Source organism: Hemicordylus capensis, chromosome 1 (assembly GCF_027244095.1).
Source record: "Hemicordylus capensis ecotype Gifberg chromosome 1, rHemCap1.1.pri, whole genome shotgun sequence".
Lineage (NCBI taxonomy): Eukaryota > Metazoa > Chordata > Lepidosauria > Squamata > Cordylidae > Hemicordylus > Hemicordylus capensis.
Window position 1 is genome coordinate 213,390,509 of NC_069657.1, and position 16,722 is coordinate 213,407,230.

The following is a 16,722-nucleotide window of genomic DNA, read 5'->3' on the forward strand; positions in this document are numbered from 1 at the left end:
AAGCCTGCACTATTTCCCAGAGTGGATAGGAGGAATTGCTGCTCAATACTAATACTAATACTAATACTAATACTAATACTATTTATATACTGCTTTTCAACAAAGTTGCCAATGTGGTTTACCTAGAAAAATAAAGAATAAATAAATAAGATGGCTCCCTGTCCCCAAAGGGCTCCCAATCTAAATCAGAAATATAAGGTAAACACTAACAACAGCCACTGGAGGGATGCTGTGCTGGGGTTGGATAGGGCTAGTTGCTCTCCCCCTGATAAATCTAAGAGAATTGCCACTTTGAAACATGCCTCTTTGTTTTTAGCAGGGGTCGTTCAGTTAGCAGGGGTTCAGTTAGCAATGCCGAATGAGGGGACCTGGCAGGTGCCTGCAAAGAATGATAGCTGTGAAACTACACCCACCCGGCCCCTGCAACCAATCCCCACATTTCCCTAGTGCTTTAGAAATGGGGAGAGAGAATAGATCGGGCATGAACTCACTAACATATCCCACCGGCCATTTATGACCAGTGGCTTTACAACCTCTTTGTTTTCAGAGTCCTAGCAAAGAGAGGAAACTTGTAGAGTGCCTCCAAAATTTCCACATACTGCTAGTGGATAGTAGGTTGGAACACAAATTTTGCAGCACTGGAGCAGACAAAAATAAAATTTAACAAGAACAATTTTACAGTTACAGCTTGGGTCCATGTTGTAAGAAAATGAGAACATTAGATACATAATAGTACAACACTGATGTATGTGTCCTAATCAGAACGCAAATGTGTATGGCTTTTTAAAAAAATAAAATAAAATGGGGTATATTCATGATGGAGAGTCACAACGGCAATTAAAAAGAGTGAGTTTATTTCTCATACATTACAGAATGGGTCACAGGCATACATGACATTTCCCAGAAGACAGGAGTTACTGCAGGTTTACTGCCAGGCTTTACCAAGTTTGAATTTGTAAAACAAAACAAAACAAAACACCACAATGTTTTTTTAACCCCAGTCATAAATCAGGCTAGGCTCCAACACAAAATGAAAAACCCAAATTGTGTGTGACATGCTCCCCAATATCTCACATGGACTTTGACACAAATCTGGCCAATGTGTGAATGCACACCCTCCATTCCGAGTTTAAAGCGCCATCTGGAAATGCTCCTGGTAATTTTGTAATGCATGAAGCTGTCCTGAGATGATTCAAGACAAACTCCCAAAGAATGGAGATTGTACCTGGGTCTGCTTCAGGAATTTATTTCTTCTTCTTCTTCTTATAATATAGATGTAATCTTAAGATAGGTACAATGAATGCTAGTTCTCCTTTCCAATTCCATTTCCAAAACTCAACTCATCTGTTGGATTTTCTGCAAAGCATAAGGCTGTATCATCTGTAAAGCTGTCATTGGTATAGACAAGGAGCCTGTTTCATATGTCAAAGGAGCAGAAAAAACTGGGATGTGTTATCTTATCACATCTGAGGGGGGAAGATAAAACAAATACTTTGGTTTAAGGAATAAGGCATTTGAGATAGTTGTAGCTTTTCTCTATAGAAGATCACCTAAGACTGAGAATGGAAGGATGTTTGTCATCCCGTTACTTGAATATGTGTTGGGCCGAAACAGTAATCTCCCTCTTCACAGCCCTATATGTGGGCTGCAAACATGGGGACCCTTTCAGCAGTTCTTTGGTATTACTACTTGACACTCTTTTTTTCTCTCCTTTGTGCACTGAAGAATATCAGAGTAAGGGCAGGAAACCCTGCTCTCACTCTGATTTCACTTCATGAGAATGCCACATAGCCAATAGGATATGCCTATGTGGCAATGTCACAAAGCCACATCAGAGTGATGGCAATGTTTTCTTCCTACACTCTGGCATTATGCAATGGGAGAAAGTATGGCACTAAGCAGGTTGCAGGGAACAGACCAGAAAAGCAAGAAAGCCACAAAAAGGTAGCAAAGAAGAGGTAGAACAGGGGCCCAATTCAGACCTTAAGATCATGCACATGACCGTTTTTGCTGGTGGGGCAGATGGCTGGCAGGTTGGCAGGCTCCTGCCTGCCTCCTCACACATGATTTCCATCCCTGACCAGCCTCTGCTGCTTGCCCGACATACAATTGGTGCCCGGGTGAATGGCAGAGCAGGGAGCCAGAAGAGGAAGTCGTCCAGTATCCCACTATGCACTGCGCCAGGAGCATGGTGCATTAAGGAGCATGGTGCGTTTTGGGATCCTCCCTCAGCCAGGTGCTCTTGCCGCCCAGCTCAGCGTAACCAGGGTTAAGGGTGCACCCTCACCTAGGGATGTGCATAAAACTGATTTGCCCGGTTTGGTTCAAATTCTAACCAGGTTTGAACCAGGAGGGGGTGGTTCGGTTTTGGTTTTGTGTGAACCACCCTCTGGTTCGGTTCGAATTTGAACCATTTTGAACCGTTTGGAACCATTTTGAACTGGTTTGGACTGCTTTGAACCTCCAAAAGTGGGTGGGGTGGTAGCTGGCACCCATGGGTACCTGCCACCCAAGCACCAAAGCAATCGGACACTCGTACAATTTTTTATGAATTTTTATATCTATATCTATATCTATATCTATATCTATATCTATATATATCTCATAGGGTATAATGGGACTCATAGGGTATAATGGGACTCAAACCAGCCCATTATTCCCTATTGTGTAGCACCCATGGGAATTTTTTTGAAGTTTATGTGTCTTTAAGGTTAGCAATGAGAGTGGATTCATGGTTTGTCATTGAAAATCCTATATGATACCAAAGAATCTACACTCAGAACACACTTCAGAAACAAGAAAACCCAGTACCCCATGGGTTAGCAACCCATGGGGGTGGTTATCACCCTCTGTGCACTACACCACCGCTCACTCTGGCCACCCTAGCACCCCACAAGTGGCTTTAAGGTTTTTCTCCATAGGGAAGAATGGAGGTTTCAGCAGCCCCATAACTGCACTTGGGGGGTGCTGGGGTGGCCCAGAGCGAGGGTGCCAACCACCCTCATGGGTTTTCTTGTTTCTGAAGTGTGTTCTGAGTGTAGATTCTTTGGTAGCATATAAGATTTTCAATGACAAACCATGAATCCACTCTCATTGCTAACCTTAAAGACGCATAAACTTCAAAAATCACTTTAAAATCAGCCCTTTGCCCAATTCCTTTCAAATAATTCTGATAGCTTCCTGGCCCCCCTTGGGCACTACCACCCACCACACTCTGATCCAGGCCACCCCTTTCATCCCGACGTGAAGCTATACATTTGCTGACACCTCCATGCTTCTTTATGGAGAAAAACCTTAAAGTCGCATAAACTTCAAAAATAACTTAAAAATCAGCCTTTTGCCCAATTCCTTTCAAATAATTCTGATAGCTTCCTTGCCCACCATGGGAACTACCACCCACCACACTCCACTCTAGGACACCCCTTCCCCCCCGATGTGAAGCTATACATTTGCTGCAATCCTCATTATTCCCTATGAGGAATTCAAAAATACTCTTAAAATTCACCAATAATCAGAGGAGTGTCTGATTGCCTTGGGGTTTTGTGGGTGGTAGGCACCCCTGGTTGCCTACCACCCACCCCACTTTCGTGCCACTAGATGCTCCACAATAGAGGATATGGGCTGGTTCAGGTCCCATTATACCCTATGAGAAAAAATAATTTAAAATATTTCAAATATTCATTTTAAAAATCATAGGGGTGTCCAAATGCTTCAGGGTTTGGGTGTTTTTTGGCACCCATGGGTGCTACACAATAGGGAATAATGGGCTGGTTTGAGTTCCATTATACCCTATGAGAAAAAATAAAAATAAAATTCAAAAATTCATAAAAAATCATACGAATGTCCGATTGCTTTGGAGTTTGGGTGGTAGGTGCCCATAGGTACCAGCTACCATCCTACACACTTTTGGAGGTTCAAACCAGTTTGAACCAGTTTGAACCAGTTTGAATCGAACCACCCCCAGTTTGGTTCGAATTCGAACCTGTAGCTCGAACCTGATGGCTGGGTTGGTTCTAATTCGAACCATCGAACCACCCTGGTTTGAATTCAAACTGGTTCAAGTTCAAACTGGTTCACACATCCCTACCCTCATCCTTTATCCTGGCTAAAGGCCAGGGCAAAAAGTAGGGTTAGGTGGATTGGGAGCATCAAGATCAGGAGCGATCCTGGCACTCCACATGAGCAGCCTAGATGCTTCCCTAGATGCACAGTCTAAAAACAAACATAGGGTATGCTCAGGCAGCACAGAGATGTTTGTACACATGTACATGTTTTTGTGTGATTTACTCTACAAACATTTACTTGCTTCTAAACCTGGGTATCGCAACCCCCTCAACTGCAGGGTACAGGTAGGAAGTGCACTAAAGTATGTGCATTGAACATAGCCCGGATAGCTGTACATGCATATAGATCTGTACATGTATACACTGTACACAGATCATACATGCATTGAGGACATAGTGTGAATAGGGCTAAGGTGAGGCCTTGTGGAAGCATTTGGTCTCCACTTTCAGATTAAAATGTTTGTTTCAGAACATTTGTTCAGCTCTTGTGCTGTAGTACTATTTATTTGACAGTCCAGGGGGAATAAAATACTAGAAACACAAGCTTCATATGAAGTAAGTTATTTAAGGATAATGAAATTAAAAATATGTTTTTTAGATAGTAAGATTAGCCACATGCCATATGATTCATATGTCCCAAGCTTTGTGTCCTGAGCTGGTTTATGATTCCCTATTTTTTATGATAAGAACTGTCCCATGGCCAGTTTCCACTTTTATTGTAACATTTGTTATTGTTACATTTATATACCGCCTTTCATTAAAAACAATCCCAAGGCAGTTCATTAAAAACAATCTCCTTGGGGGAAACCCTGAAATTTGGAGATAATTTCGCTTTGGAGAAATTTCTCCGTGTCGCTATGCTGTATATCAATTAATTGCTCACTCTAGGGATGTACAAACAAGTTTGAAACCAGTTCAGTTCAAAGGCTCGGGATCGAGTCGAACTACTCCAGGTGCGGCTCAGCCCCGGACTGAACACCACCAGGGGGATCGCAAATTGAAAATTTAAAAAACCAGGCCATGCAGAGGCCTGTTGTGAGGCACGGCGGCCTCCAAAATGGCCACCGCACAGGGGGAAAGGTCTGAATGGGCCGAAGAACAGTCTAGCAGGGCCATTTTTTAAGGCAGGGAGGCTGGTAGGGGAGGGGGAACCTCCCCAGACACACACACCCCACCCCCGCCACCGTCTTGGAGAACCCCCTGGAGGGGGTAAGTCTTAAAAAAATTTTTTTTAAAAAGATTTTTGTTTGTGAACCTAACCCAGACCAGACCAAACTGGGGGGTGTGGCTGTGAGGGGATGCCAGACCAAACTGGCCTGGCCTGGTTCACGTCTAGTTCAGATTTGAACCAAACCAGACCAGACTGTTCTGTGCACACCCCTAGCTCACTCTGCCCCATGATACACCAGCCTATTTTTGTTCAGACTCTCAACACCTATACCTAGCCAAAAGTTCTTTCATTCTGTATTTGCCTTGCTTGCAAAGTTGTTGTTCTACAGCAGGAGTGGGCATATGGTAGCTTAGGAGCTACTGATGACTTCCAGGGTCATCTGAAGCAGCTCTCCAGGCATTTGGGCTTGCTTTCCCTTCCCTTTCCTTCCCGCCAACACTGCAAATCTGATTGACTGAGGAGGGGGAATGCCTGTGCCATTTTTAATCTCTCTTTCATTGAGTAATCAGGGTTGCTTTTACTTCACTGTCATTAATTTCTCTCCAGTTATTTCCCCTAGAACCTGGGACTTTTAAATGAGAATTTTGAGAGCGGCATTTGGGAATCAAGTTGTAATGCAGAAAATTGATATCAATTTATCATTTAAAGGAATTGTTGACTTCCCTCAGTCCAGCTAAGGAGATCTGGGCATGTATGCAGGCTTTACAGGGCATACCATTTTCTGGATCAGGAACTGCTTTTGGAATAAATGTATATCTGATTGTCGAATTTCCATATAACCACACCGCATTGCTTTCAATAGCATGCATATTTGAATGTGGATTCAGAAGCACCCGTCCATTCACATTCTGGTACAACTATTCATGCCTAAACAACTGTTAAACTGGATTCTGGCACTGAAATGTGTCCAAAATTGAGTTCTCTAGCAAAAGCTAATTGGGAGGTGCACATCCAGAACTTTGATTTTGCAATCTTTAGTTCTTATTTGTAAGTTGTACAATTTGACTGTGGGGCTTTCCATTTGAATGTTGTGAGTTCATTTCAGCTCTAGTTTGAAACGTTGGCAATAAAATCCCATTCTCCCTTCCCCTAGATGTGCTCAGGAGCTTCATTGTAAGATAAGAGATGAAAAAGGCATGTCCTCTCTTGGTTATCACCATAAATGTAGACTAGAAAATGTTACTCCATGCCACTGCAAGGCTGTACTTACATGCAGCCTAACCCGGGCTAGGGACACCCAGCCCAGGTCAGGCTGTGCGTGAGAACTGCCAGGATCGGGCCTGATCCTGGCAGGGCAGCACCACCTATGCCTGCTATTTACCCTGGCTGTTAGCCAAGGTTAAGCGAGCAAGTGCTCCCTTACCCTCAGCTACTTGCTCATGTGCAAGCTTGAGCTGCTTCCAGTCCAGCTGCAGAGACGGGCATCTAGAGCTCCCATCTCTTGGGGGAATCCCCCAATGCATCATGCATGTCATGCTTTGCATTGTGGGATTCAAGGAGGCTAGTACAATGAGTCCTGGCCTCCGATCAATCCACCCTGCCCAGAACAGGGCTGATTGTGTGGAAGCGTGGAGTGTACTCCCACCAAAACTACGATTGTCTGGGGGGAAGGCAAGTCTTGGGGAGCCTTCCACATGTCTGCCTGCCCAGTAGGTTGTGTGAATAGCCCCTGCATTTCAAACTTCTCCAATGTATCATTGATGTCCATGGTATCCTAAAAATAATGAAATAAACACACAATAATGCCCCCCCCACCATTCTGAGTCAGTTCACCTTAACACTAGGAGAATTTCAGAGCAATTTTCTTTGAGAAAAAGTATTACGGAAGTCTGATGACATGTCCCAAGCTTTCCAAACCCTTTGCAAACTATAAACAAGAGACACCCATGGCTATGAGCCAATCGGCAACCAAATGTGTTAGATGCTTCCCATTTATTATTAATGTGACAACACTCCGTGTAACAGCAACAGGGAAGGCAAGTAAGTGGTTACCATGGAGATATGTTACTCAAGATGCAGCTAAAAATACTCCCCTCCTCTCTTACCATGATAAATATTGCATTATATGAAGGCTAACAATGATGGTATCAAATGCCATTTCTCAGCAAGTATCCAGCTGTGAGCATTATGGCTATCTAATGGATTGCCTGATGGTCACATTGAATTTGCCATTTGTAAATGTGTAACGCTCCCTCCCACCTCGTCTAAATGGAGTCATCATTCCATGGTGGAATGTTAGAAGACAGCTGTTGATATGATTAGGCAAAAGTATTGCTCTCAGTTCCTGGACAAATTTCATGTTCCTTTGTGGCTTTTGAGCTCATTTCGGTGGAGGGAACAGGATCAAAATTGAATGAAAATGTTAGAATGGTGTCTGAACAAGGTGACTGGAACTCATTCGGCCCTATTTCACCCTATATTATCAAGTAAGGAATCCTCATTATCTCAGCACGTGGTCTGAGGGCTGAAGCCAAGCAGGTTTAGGTCTGGTGACTGCCTGGATAGAAGACTACCTTGGAACACCAAGTATACTCTCTAGCATTCCATGATGGAAATACAGTCGGATATTGATATATATAAACAGTAGTTAACATTTGTAGAGTGATTTAATGTGCACAAAGTGATCCACTTACTTTGAGGTCATTCACACAACTGTTTTCTACCCAGGTGTGGGTGCTGTGTGTGCTCCCATCTTCAGGTTGTGTGGAAGCAAGGTAGGAGGAAAACCTGGGTAGAAGTGATTGTGTGGAAGCAAGGTAGGAGGAAAACCTGGGTAGCTTTTCTTCCTACCTTGCTTCCACCCAATCATTTCTACCCAGGCCCCCCCCCCGCCGCCCACCTTGCTTCCACACAACCGAAAATTGGAGCACACACAGCTCACAAACCTGGATAGAACACTGTTTTGATTGTGTGAATGACCTCATTATCTCTGTAAGCTTTACAACAACTTTGCAATACAGATCAGTATTATTATCCCTCTAGTGTGGATGGGAAAGTGGAACGCTGCCTTGTACTGAATCAGACCATTGGTCCATCCAGCTCAGTATTGTTTACACTGATGGTAGCGGCTCTCTAGGGTTTCAGGCAAGAGGCTTTCCCAACCCTACCTGGAGATGCCAGGAACAAAACCTGGGGCATTTTACATGCAAAGCTGATGCTCTACCATTGCGTGGTAGATGCTCTACCTACTGAGACTCTACCACCTGAGACATCTTGAAAAGTATGTGCTCTGCCACCAAACCATGAGCCTTCCCCTCCCTAGGTAACAAGGACTTGCTGGATTTGCTCACTTCCCCAAAATTACTCATGCTAGTTGTTTCTCTTCACTGGTGCGCTTGTGCTTTCTCTCAACACTGCTGCTTTTATATGAGTCCTGCTGCTTCAAGCACATCGCATTCGCTGCTGAAGTTCTGGTACTTCAGTGCTCCTATCTTTCTTCTTCCCTCTCCTCCTCAAGAATGAGGAGGAGAGGGAAGAACTATGAAGTGCAGCATGGGCAGTAGGGCTGTACTTTGAATTGGAACAATAACTCGATCCAGTTCCATACAACCCTCTACCACGGAGCTACACAAATTAAAATGGAAAGAATTGTGGTTTGCCTAATGAGTTCATGGCTAAAGTGAAATGAGTTTGAACCAGGGACATCCTGGCTCACAGCTCATGCTCTTAACTGATATACAACATCCTCAGCTACTACCCAGTTCATTCCTAAAATGTGTGCCAGGTGGCTTGCAGTGTGCCATGAGAAATGCATGACTTTGGCAATAAAGGAGACAAGCCATGAACTGATTTGCCTAAAGAAATGTGCACTTCAGTTCCAGCTATTTCAGTGCAATGTGATGCCAAATTCAGTTGTCCGTTTGAATACTAACATTTTTAACCTCTTAATATATCAAAATGTAGGATGCCTTTTCCTGAGATTTCAAGGAAAGAAGGCTGCTGTCTTATGCTCATGTGCTTTGGTGCAAATTCCATTGAACTCTGTGGGACAAATCTCCAAGCTTAGATGATAAGGACTGGGATGTAAAAGAGATAAATGTGTATGCTTTATTTTGCCTCTTACAATGAACATATCTTCATTTGTATAATCCTCTGGTGCTCCTATCTTAATTTAGCGTCTAAATGCAATAGGGCCAGTGTGGTACAGCAATTAGGCTCTCAAACAAGAACCAGGGTTAATATATCAGCCCCTGGAGGAATGCATCTAGTATGTGCAGAATAGCTAGGTCTTATGGCAAGATCTGAGGGCACATGACACAACCATTTTGCTGAAGCGCGATCTAGTTAATGCCTGGATTGCAATGTTATGGGATTGAACCTCATGTATACTGCATGCTCCATCATGCAGTCCATGATGGAAACAAGGCAAGGTAATGAGTAAATAATTTAAGATGCAGGCAAGGACTTCCAAATTTGCAAATGTGGCTTCCACACATCTCTCCATCTCAGTATCTTTCTCCTTAGGTATTAACTTCTGAAAACACATATGTTTTTATATATTCTGATGGCTTTTGACTGGGAGATGGAATTTGTTTTATTTGTGCCTCCCTTCAACTCCTCACTACTACCAATACAAAGAGAAGATATCGGCCATGATTTAGCAGGATGTGCTTGTACATTCCAGGCATGTGCATAAACGTTTGGCCGTGTCCTTTCACAAGTTGTTCTCACTGAATGCACAAACTGCTCCTTAGACACCCTTGAATTCAAAAAGCAGCAGGAGGGTATGGTGTGAAAGCAGTTACAGGAGGCAGGGAGGAACACCTGCAGTAGGTTCCCTTCAATCATTCTGTCAGAATTTTCCCTGTCCTGGTCGAATGGAGCATATAAGTCATCCTTTCAAACCCATATGCTTTCCATGGTAATGATAAAATCTGATCACATTGCCAAGATCTCACTATTTAATCAGTTTTTCTAGCCTACACAGAACCCCACACTGCAATATCATTTGCCAATTAATGATCTGGAAGTGGAGCACATCAAGTGCCACACAAAGATACTTGTGTGTGGCCACATCTGGAGGACTGCATACAGCTTTGGTCACCATATCTTAAGAAGGGTATTGTAGAATTGCAAAAGGTTCAGAAGAGGGCAACCAAAATGATCAGGGGCCTGGAGCCCCTTCCTTATGAGGCAAGGCTACAGCATCTGGGGCTCTTTACCTTGGAAAATAGGTGACTAAGGGGAGACATGATTAAGGTGTATCAAATTAGGCATAGAGTGGAGAGGTTGGACAGAGAGAAATTTTTCTCCCTCTTTCACAACACTAGGACCAGGGGTCACCCAATGAAACTGAAGATTGGAAAATTTAGGACTGACAAGAGGAAGTACTTCACACAGCGCATAATTAATCTATGGAATTCTTTGCCATGGGATGTGATGATGGCCACCAGCTTGGATGGTTTTAAAAGGGGTTTAGACAGATTCGTGGAGGACAGGTCTATCAATGGCTACTAGTCTGGGGGCTGGGGGCTACCTCCAGCCTCAGGGGCACGATGCCTCTCAATACCGGTTGCAGGGGAGCAGCAGCAGGAGAGAGGACATGCACATACCTCTTGCCTGTGGGTTTCTCAGAGGCATCTGATGGGCCACTGTGTGCAACAGGATGCTGGACTAGATGGGCCTTCTTGGGCCTGATCCAGCAGGGCTGTCCTTATGTTCTTATGTATGGCAATGGAGGGGTAGGGCATCCTAAGTATTATGGGGATGGCCCAGAAACCTCATGATTGGGGCTTTTTGTTATTTGTTGTTGCAATGTTTTCTTTGAGGAGTTTCTCTGAACTTAATAGCTCTGCCCCCCGCCCTGCTCTGTAAAGACAACAGTAGCACAAGCCATCATGGGATATAGCTGCTAAAGAGCATTTGTAGGACTAGCCTCCCCATTAGAATAATGTGCACATTAGCTGTATAAAGTCAGATGAGCAACAGATGTTTCAAACATTACCAACTTCCCCTGGTATCATTCCCAATTATTCAGGTAACGTGCAGATTTTGCACCCATGGGATATTTCTGAAGTACGTGGTTGTATGAAAAATGTTACTTATATCAGAAATTACTGCAAACTCTCCAGCCTCGGTAAAAATGTATCATTTTTATAGAAGATTTTTCTTTAAGTGGCAGTACCTGTACACTTTGCTGGGGAATGGAACAGCAGTGACCTCAGAGGAGGCTGCAGCTGGTTGAACCTCTGGAGGTTTGCATTCATTTTGAAGCAGTACTCCCTGCATGACGATATTTGACATGTTGCATAAATCTGTTCATATTTTTTACCTGGGGGAAAATAAAAAAAATAAAAATTCCTTTCAAACCCATATGCCTTTCATTGGAATGATAAAATCTGATCACACCTTGATTTCATTTAAAATGTTGAAATAATGGATAATCTTGCTGTTTATTCCGTTTTTCTAGTATACCTAGAAACCCACACTTCACTATAATTTGCCAATTAATGATCTGGAAAAAACGTTAATTAAAAATAAACATGTTTAGCTTTAGCCGTGTCTTGTGCAGAATTAACCCTCACTTCTTAAAAATCAAAGAAATAATCAATCTTAATTAAAACACAGCTAAATTGTAAACAGTCTATTAAGGAGATTGGCTTTCTTCTTGCTGCTGTTGTTATATTGCAATTACATGGAAAACAGGGAATCCAATATATGAAACGGCACATCAGACCATGATACAGGGTGTGTGGAAATAGTGGACTACAGATAATTGTCAGCTCAGTTTATGGAGGTGTGATGCAGATTCTCACTGTGGAAAATAAAGCAAAATAGCGAAGTGCCATAAAGATAGGAGGACTGAGCAATGCTGGATATAATCTTGCAGGATAAAGGGCAAAGGTATGTTTTTATATAGTTACTAGTCCGTGATATGATTAAATATTATGTAAATAAGTGAAGTCTGAAGGAATCAGGCACTGTTTTAATTAAAAAGGAAAGCAATGAGCAAAGTTATCAGCTGAATTAGACAAAGACAATGTAGCCCCAAACCAAAACTGCTATCTTGAGCAATTTACAAATGTGTAAGCCTTGTTGAACACAGTGTGGCTTAGTACCAGGTAAATATCCATACGATTCGATTGTGTGATGCTACAGCAGTAGATAGCAGCAAAGTTTGCAATTCTCTAGACACATGATTAGAAGATAATTATCATGTCTATAAAAAGCAATGTGTAACTTCTGTCTCTTGGTCCTGCTGGACTTCCAGAGTGTATGCTCCTTCTGGAATGTTGTACTCTAACTGTGGTATGCATATTTCCTGTTTCCCCTTCCCCTGGTTCATACAAGGGGCTATATAGTGATCATAGTCCATCTGGACTGAAATGGTAGTCTAGGGATGGCAGGGGAAGTGGAAAGAAGCTTGTCAGCATTTGATATGTTCCAGCTAGTATTAAACAATCAACAGTTTTAAATCTGGAGAAAACACAGGGGAATAAAATTTAGGAGCGCTGCCGTTTTTGTAAATGAAAAAGTCCATGTAGCAAATGTTTCTCAGTGATACTTTACAACCTTCAGGCAGATGGAATAATCTCTCTTGGGAAGTACAGAAGCCTCCCGGGGGGGAAAAATCATCATTAATAGAAACTCACTTAAACAGAATGTTCCCTTGAACATTCTCAGATGCTTCATCTTGGGAACCCTGAAATCTGCATAATTTTTTAAAATGGCATTCCCAACCCTAATAATCTCTAGACCTGGACAGCTATTGTGTGTGGGGTGGGTGGGCATATCAGTCCTCTCTGGCCAACTTCCAGCCCAGAAGGCAAGTGGATGCAGGTGTGTGCTTCAAAGCACTTAAACCTCTCTAAGTGACACTGAAATCAGATAGGAGGCTTAGCTTCTTTATAGTGGTCAGACCCATAGATCTACCACTGAAGCCAGTGACTCTGTAATGGATCTCTATGCCAGTCAATCCATAGACCATAAACAATATTTCCCAAAACCCAGCATGTGCATACCCAGGTCATCCTGATCTCCACATACCTGAGACCCTTATTAGTAAGAAAACTGTCTCTGGAGAAACATGTAAATAACTTGTACAGGCATCAACATGCCGGGTATGAGGGGTGTCAAGGGGAGAACAAAGGGGAGGGGGTGAGAACCACATGAGGGATGGCACATGGGATTACAGTCAGTGAATGATCAGTATTTTTCCTCTACCTTGCATTGCAGTATTTCTTAGCAAGCATTCTACTAGTGTATGTGAAGGTCTCAGACAGCTTCCAGACAGATAGATAAAGCCAATATTTTCAGAGTTACATTTGAATAACAAACTCAGGCAAGAACTGTAAAACATTGTTTCAAGGCAATAACAGTTATCCAAGGAAGAACTCGTTTGGCCGCCTTTTATCTGCACGGCCGGTTCACCTAGTAGACAGCATGCTTCTGACCAAAGACTCTCTTGTAGGGAAACCTGGGATTGACACAGGTTGCAGTCTGTCCATCTGGACCCTCAAGGCTGGTACCAGACCAGGACCCTGGACCATAGCACCATTTTCAGACTTTTCCAGGAATTTTCCAGCTCTTGGAGGGCCCAGAAACATCTTAACCATTAGGTGTACATACCTTGCTTCTGTTTCTACAGAAAGGCATACAAACAGAAACATAGGAAACTGCCACATACTGAGTCAGACCACTGGTCTATCTAGCTCAGTATTGTCTTCACAGACTGGCAGTGGCTTCTCCAAGGTTGCAGGCAGGAATCTCTCTCAGTCCTATCTTGGAGAAGCCAGGGAGGGAATTTGAAACCTTCTGCTCTTCCCAGAGCGGCTTCATCCCCTGAGGGGAATATCTTGCAGTGCTCACACATCAAGTCTCCCATTCAGATGCAACCAGGGCAGACCCTGCTTAGCTATGGGGACAAGTCATCCTTGCTACCACAAGACCAGCTCTCCACAATTTCCTTAGCACCTTGTGAGCACCCACATCCAACTTTCCCAGTGGTCTGAAGTACCTTAACAATTTCTGAACTTTTGCAATTCACAAAAATTGCCTGTTTATATAAAATATTTATATCCTGCTCCTCCAGAGTAATACTGCTCGGAGTCTAGAATTGTCCACACTCACATATGGATATCTAAAGTCACCAAATACATTCAGCATTGATTCCTTTTAAAAGTATGAGTTCAATGTGCTTGAGAATTTCAGATATCCCTTCCAGCTGTATCACAGATCACACCGTGCTGCCACCCATGCCACGGTCTAAACTAGCTCCACGATTTTTTAGTTTAACTACTGCCATGAAGTAGACTTTTAGGCTTTTCCTGGCCGAGTCAAATGAAAACAGCCTTCCAACTTCGATTGTATTAAAAAATTAAGTAACGTTCTTTAGGCATGAGGTAGAGAAAATGGATAGGAGCTACAGATTTTTAAATACAGGAAATTTTACTTGTTTTCAAATTTTACTTTGAAAACAGTTCAGTTTAAAACAATAGTTCCTTTGGGAAATTTAGTACCAAAACAGCAACCAAATGAGCACAAGGAAGAAATACAATGTGATCAAAACATATCCAAACTGACCTGTCTAGTACTGGGCCCTAACTTCAGAGTCCTTACCTAGAGAGATCATTCACAAAAACTGAGGCTATTCCCACGATCGCTGGGAAGTGGGCTAAGGGAGTTTAGCCCGCTTCCCAGTGATCGTGGGAACCACTGGGCATGCAAGCGGGTCCGGTGCTCCCAAGGCAGCTAGCCTGCCTAATTCCCCCTCCCCTTAAATGAGGTTAACATAGTGAGTGCTCGTTAGCCTCTTTTTTTTTTTTGCTCGTGTGTCGCCGTGGTGTGTAGTGACACATAAGTAGACCCCTGGGCTCGGGATTCTTTCCAGGATGCCCCATGCAATTGCATGGGGCTTCCAGGGGCTGCACAGCCCCCGATCCCCACAGCCTCCACTGGCTCCGTAATGGAGGCGGCAATCGTGTGGGCTAAGCCTGCTTTCCCCACAGACCCAACAGAAGCTCTTCTCATGGATCATGAGAAGAGCTTCACTGTGTTCTACCTGGGTTTGGGAGCTGTGTGTGCTCCAAATTTCCGGTTGTGTGGAAGCAAGTTAGGAGGAAAACCTGAGCAGAAGTGATTTTGTGGAAGCAAGGTAGGAGGAACAGCTACCCAGGTTTTCCTCCTACCTTACTTCCTGTCAGGAACCCACCCTGACATCTCTCTCAAGTCCAGAGAGATGACTTGTTTTTATATTGTTTTATAAAAACTTAGTCTCCAAGTTCTAGAAATTTATCCAGTTTTTACTTTATTTTGCTGCCACCATATGATTACTCATTACCCTTCTCTCAGTACTCAACACCTTAGTTACATAGCCTTATGAGCACAGGATAGGCATATATGTTCAGTGTACAAAATGAAACAAAACCTGAGGTGTAGAACACAAACAAGAATACGTTTATTGTTTACAACTGATTGGAATAAAGATCTCTGCAAGGCAGGACACATAAACTTCTCTACAAAATTGCTAAGTTCATCAGCTGAAGGTGGTTTTTCCTTCTGGATAAAATGTAGCATTTAGGAAGGTAAGATAACTAGGACAGAGGTAAATAAAATTTGATTTGTAGACTTATTGAATTTTCCCAGACCTTTCTTGTCTGTTACTAGGAGGTTTCACTTCTGGGTACCTTTTCATTCAAGGTTTCTTTCCCAGGCTTAACACTACCCCCACTTTTAGAGTACTGTCCCAGTGTACTGCTGGTTCCACAGTCTCCACACATTCACCAATCAAGTCTCCCACAAACCCATGAACAATCTCTCTGCTACACTCTGTCCAACTTCTCACTCCTAAAAATCAGCTCCAACAACCTCCAATTCCAACTATCAGCTCCTAAGTGTCCTTATTTAAACCCCTCCCCCTGAACATTCCGTGCCAGGTTAGTATGGCAACACATACTCTCACTCTCTCTCTCCAGCTCCTATATGCATGTTCCATCACACTTCCACACAACCAAAAATTGGGAGCACACACAACTCCCAAACCTGGTTAGAACACAGTTTTTGATTGTGTGAATGACCTCAGGGTCTTCTGCAATCAGCTCCACTTCTCCTGCAGATCTGGCTTGTCCCTTGTTTAGCCTTAGGTCCTGCTCTCACTTCACAGTTCTGGGGTTTCATTCCCAGAACTGCTGGTGAATTATTCAGCTCTTCAGAGAGATTGACTCTCTCCTAGTGGTTTTTCAGCCCTTATTCTCAGTAACTCTTTTCAGTTCTTTCCCCCCACTCTAGCTCTGCAACTCTTTCCAGCTCTGATGTCCATTTGATCTTCACTTCTCCAACATGCACTGCACTATTCTCTGCTGAAGGCAGCCTCCTTATATTCTCTAACTGTCCTGCCATTTTTCCAAGCAATCCAATCAGCAGAACCATTTTTAAAAACATACCCAATAAAATCAAACCCTCTAGTGCCTCCAAAATCAAACCAGTACAATTCATCTTTCTCCAAAACCAAACTTTAGAACAGGAGCAGTGAACCTTTGACCCCTGCAC

General features: G+C 43.2%; 1 long non-coding RNA gene across 2 annotated transcripts in view; it reads right to left on the reverse strand.

Moving 5' to 3' along the window:
• Positions 1 to 832: 832 nt before the first annotated feature.
• The window catches only part of LOC128340981 (uncharacterized), an 87,339-nt gene continuing 71,449 nt past the window's right edge, over positions 833 to 16,722 (reverse strand). For both annotated transcript variants that reach the window (XR_008314123.1, XR_008314125.1), the window contains 2 exons: positions 11,360 to 11,506; positions 833 to 1,412 (listed from right to left, as the gene is read on the reverse strand). This is a non-coding gene — a long non-coding RNA (uncharacterized LOC128340981). The remainder of the gene's footprint in view (positions 1,413 to 11,359; positions 11,507 to 16,722) is intronic.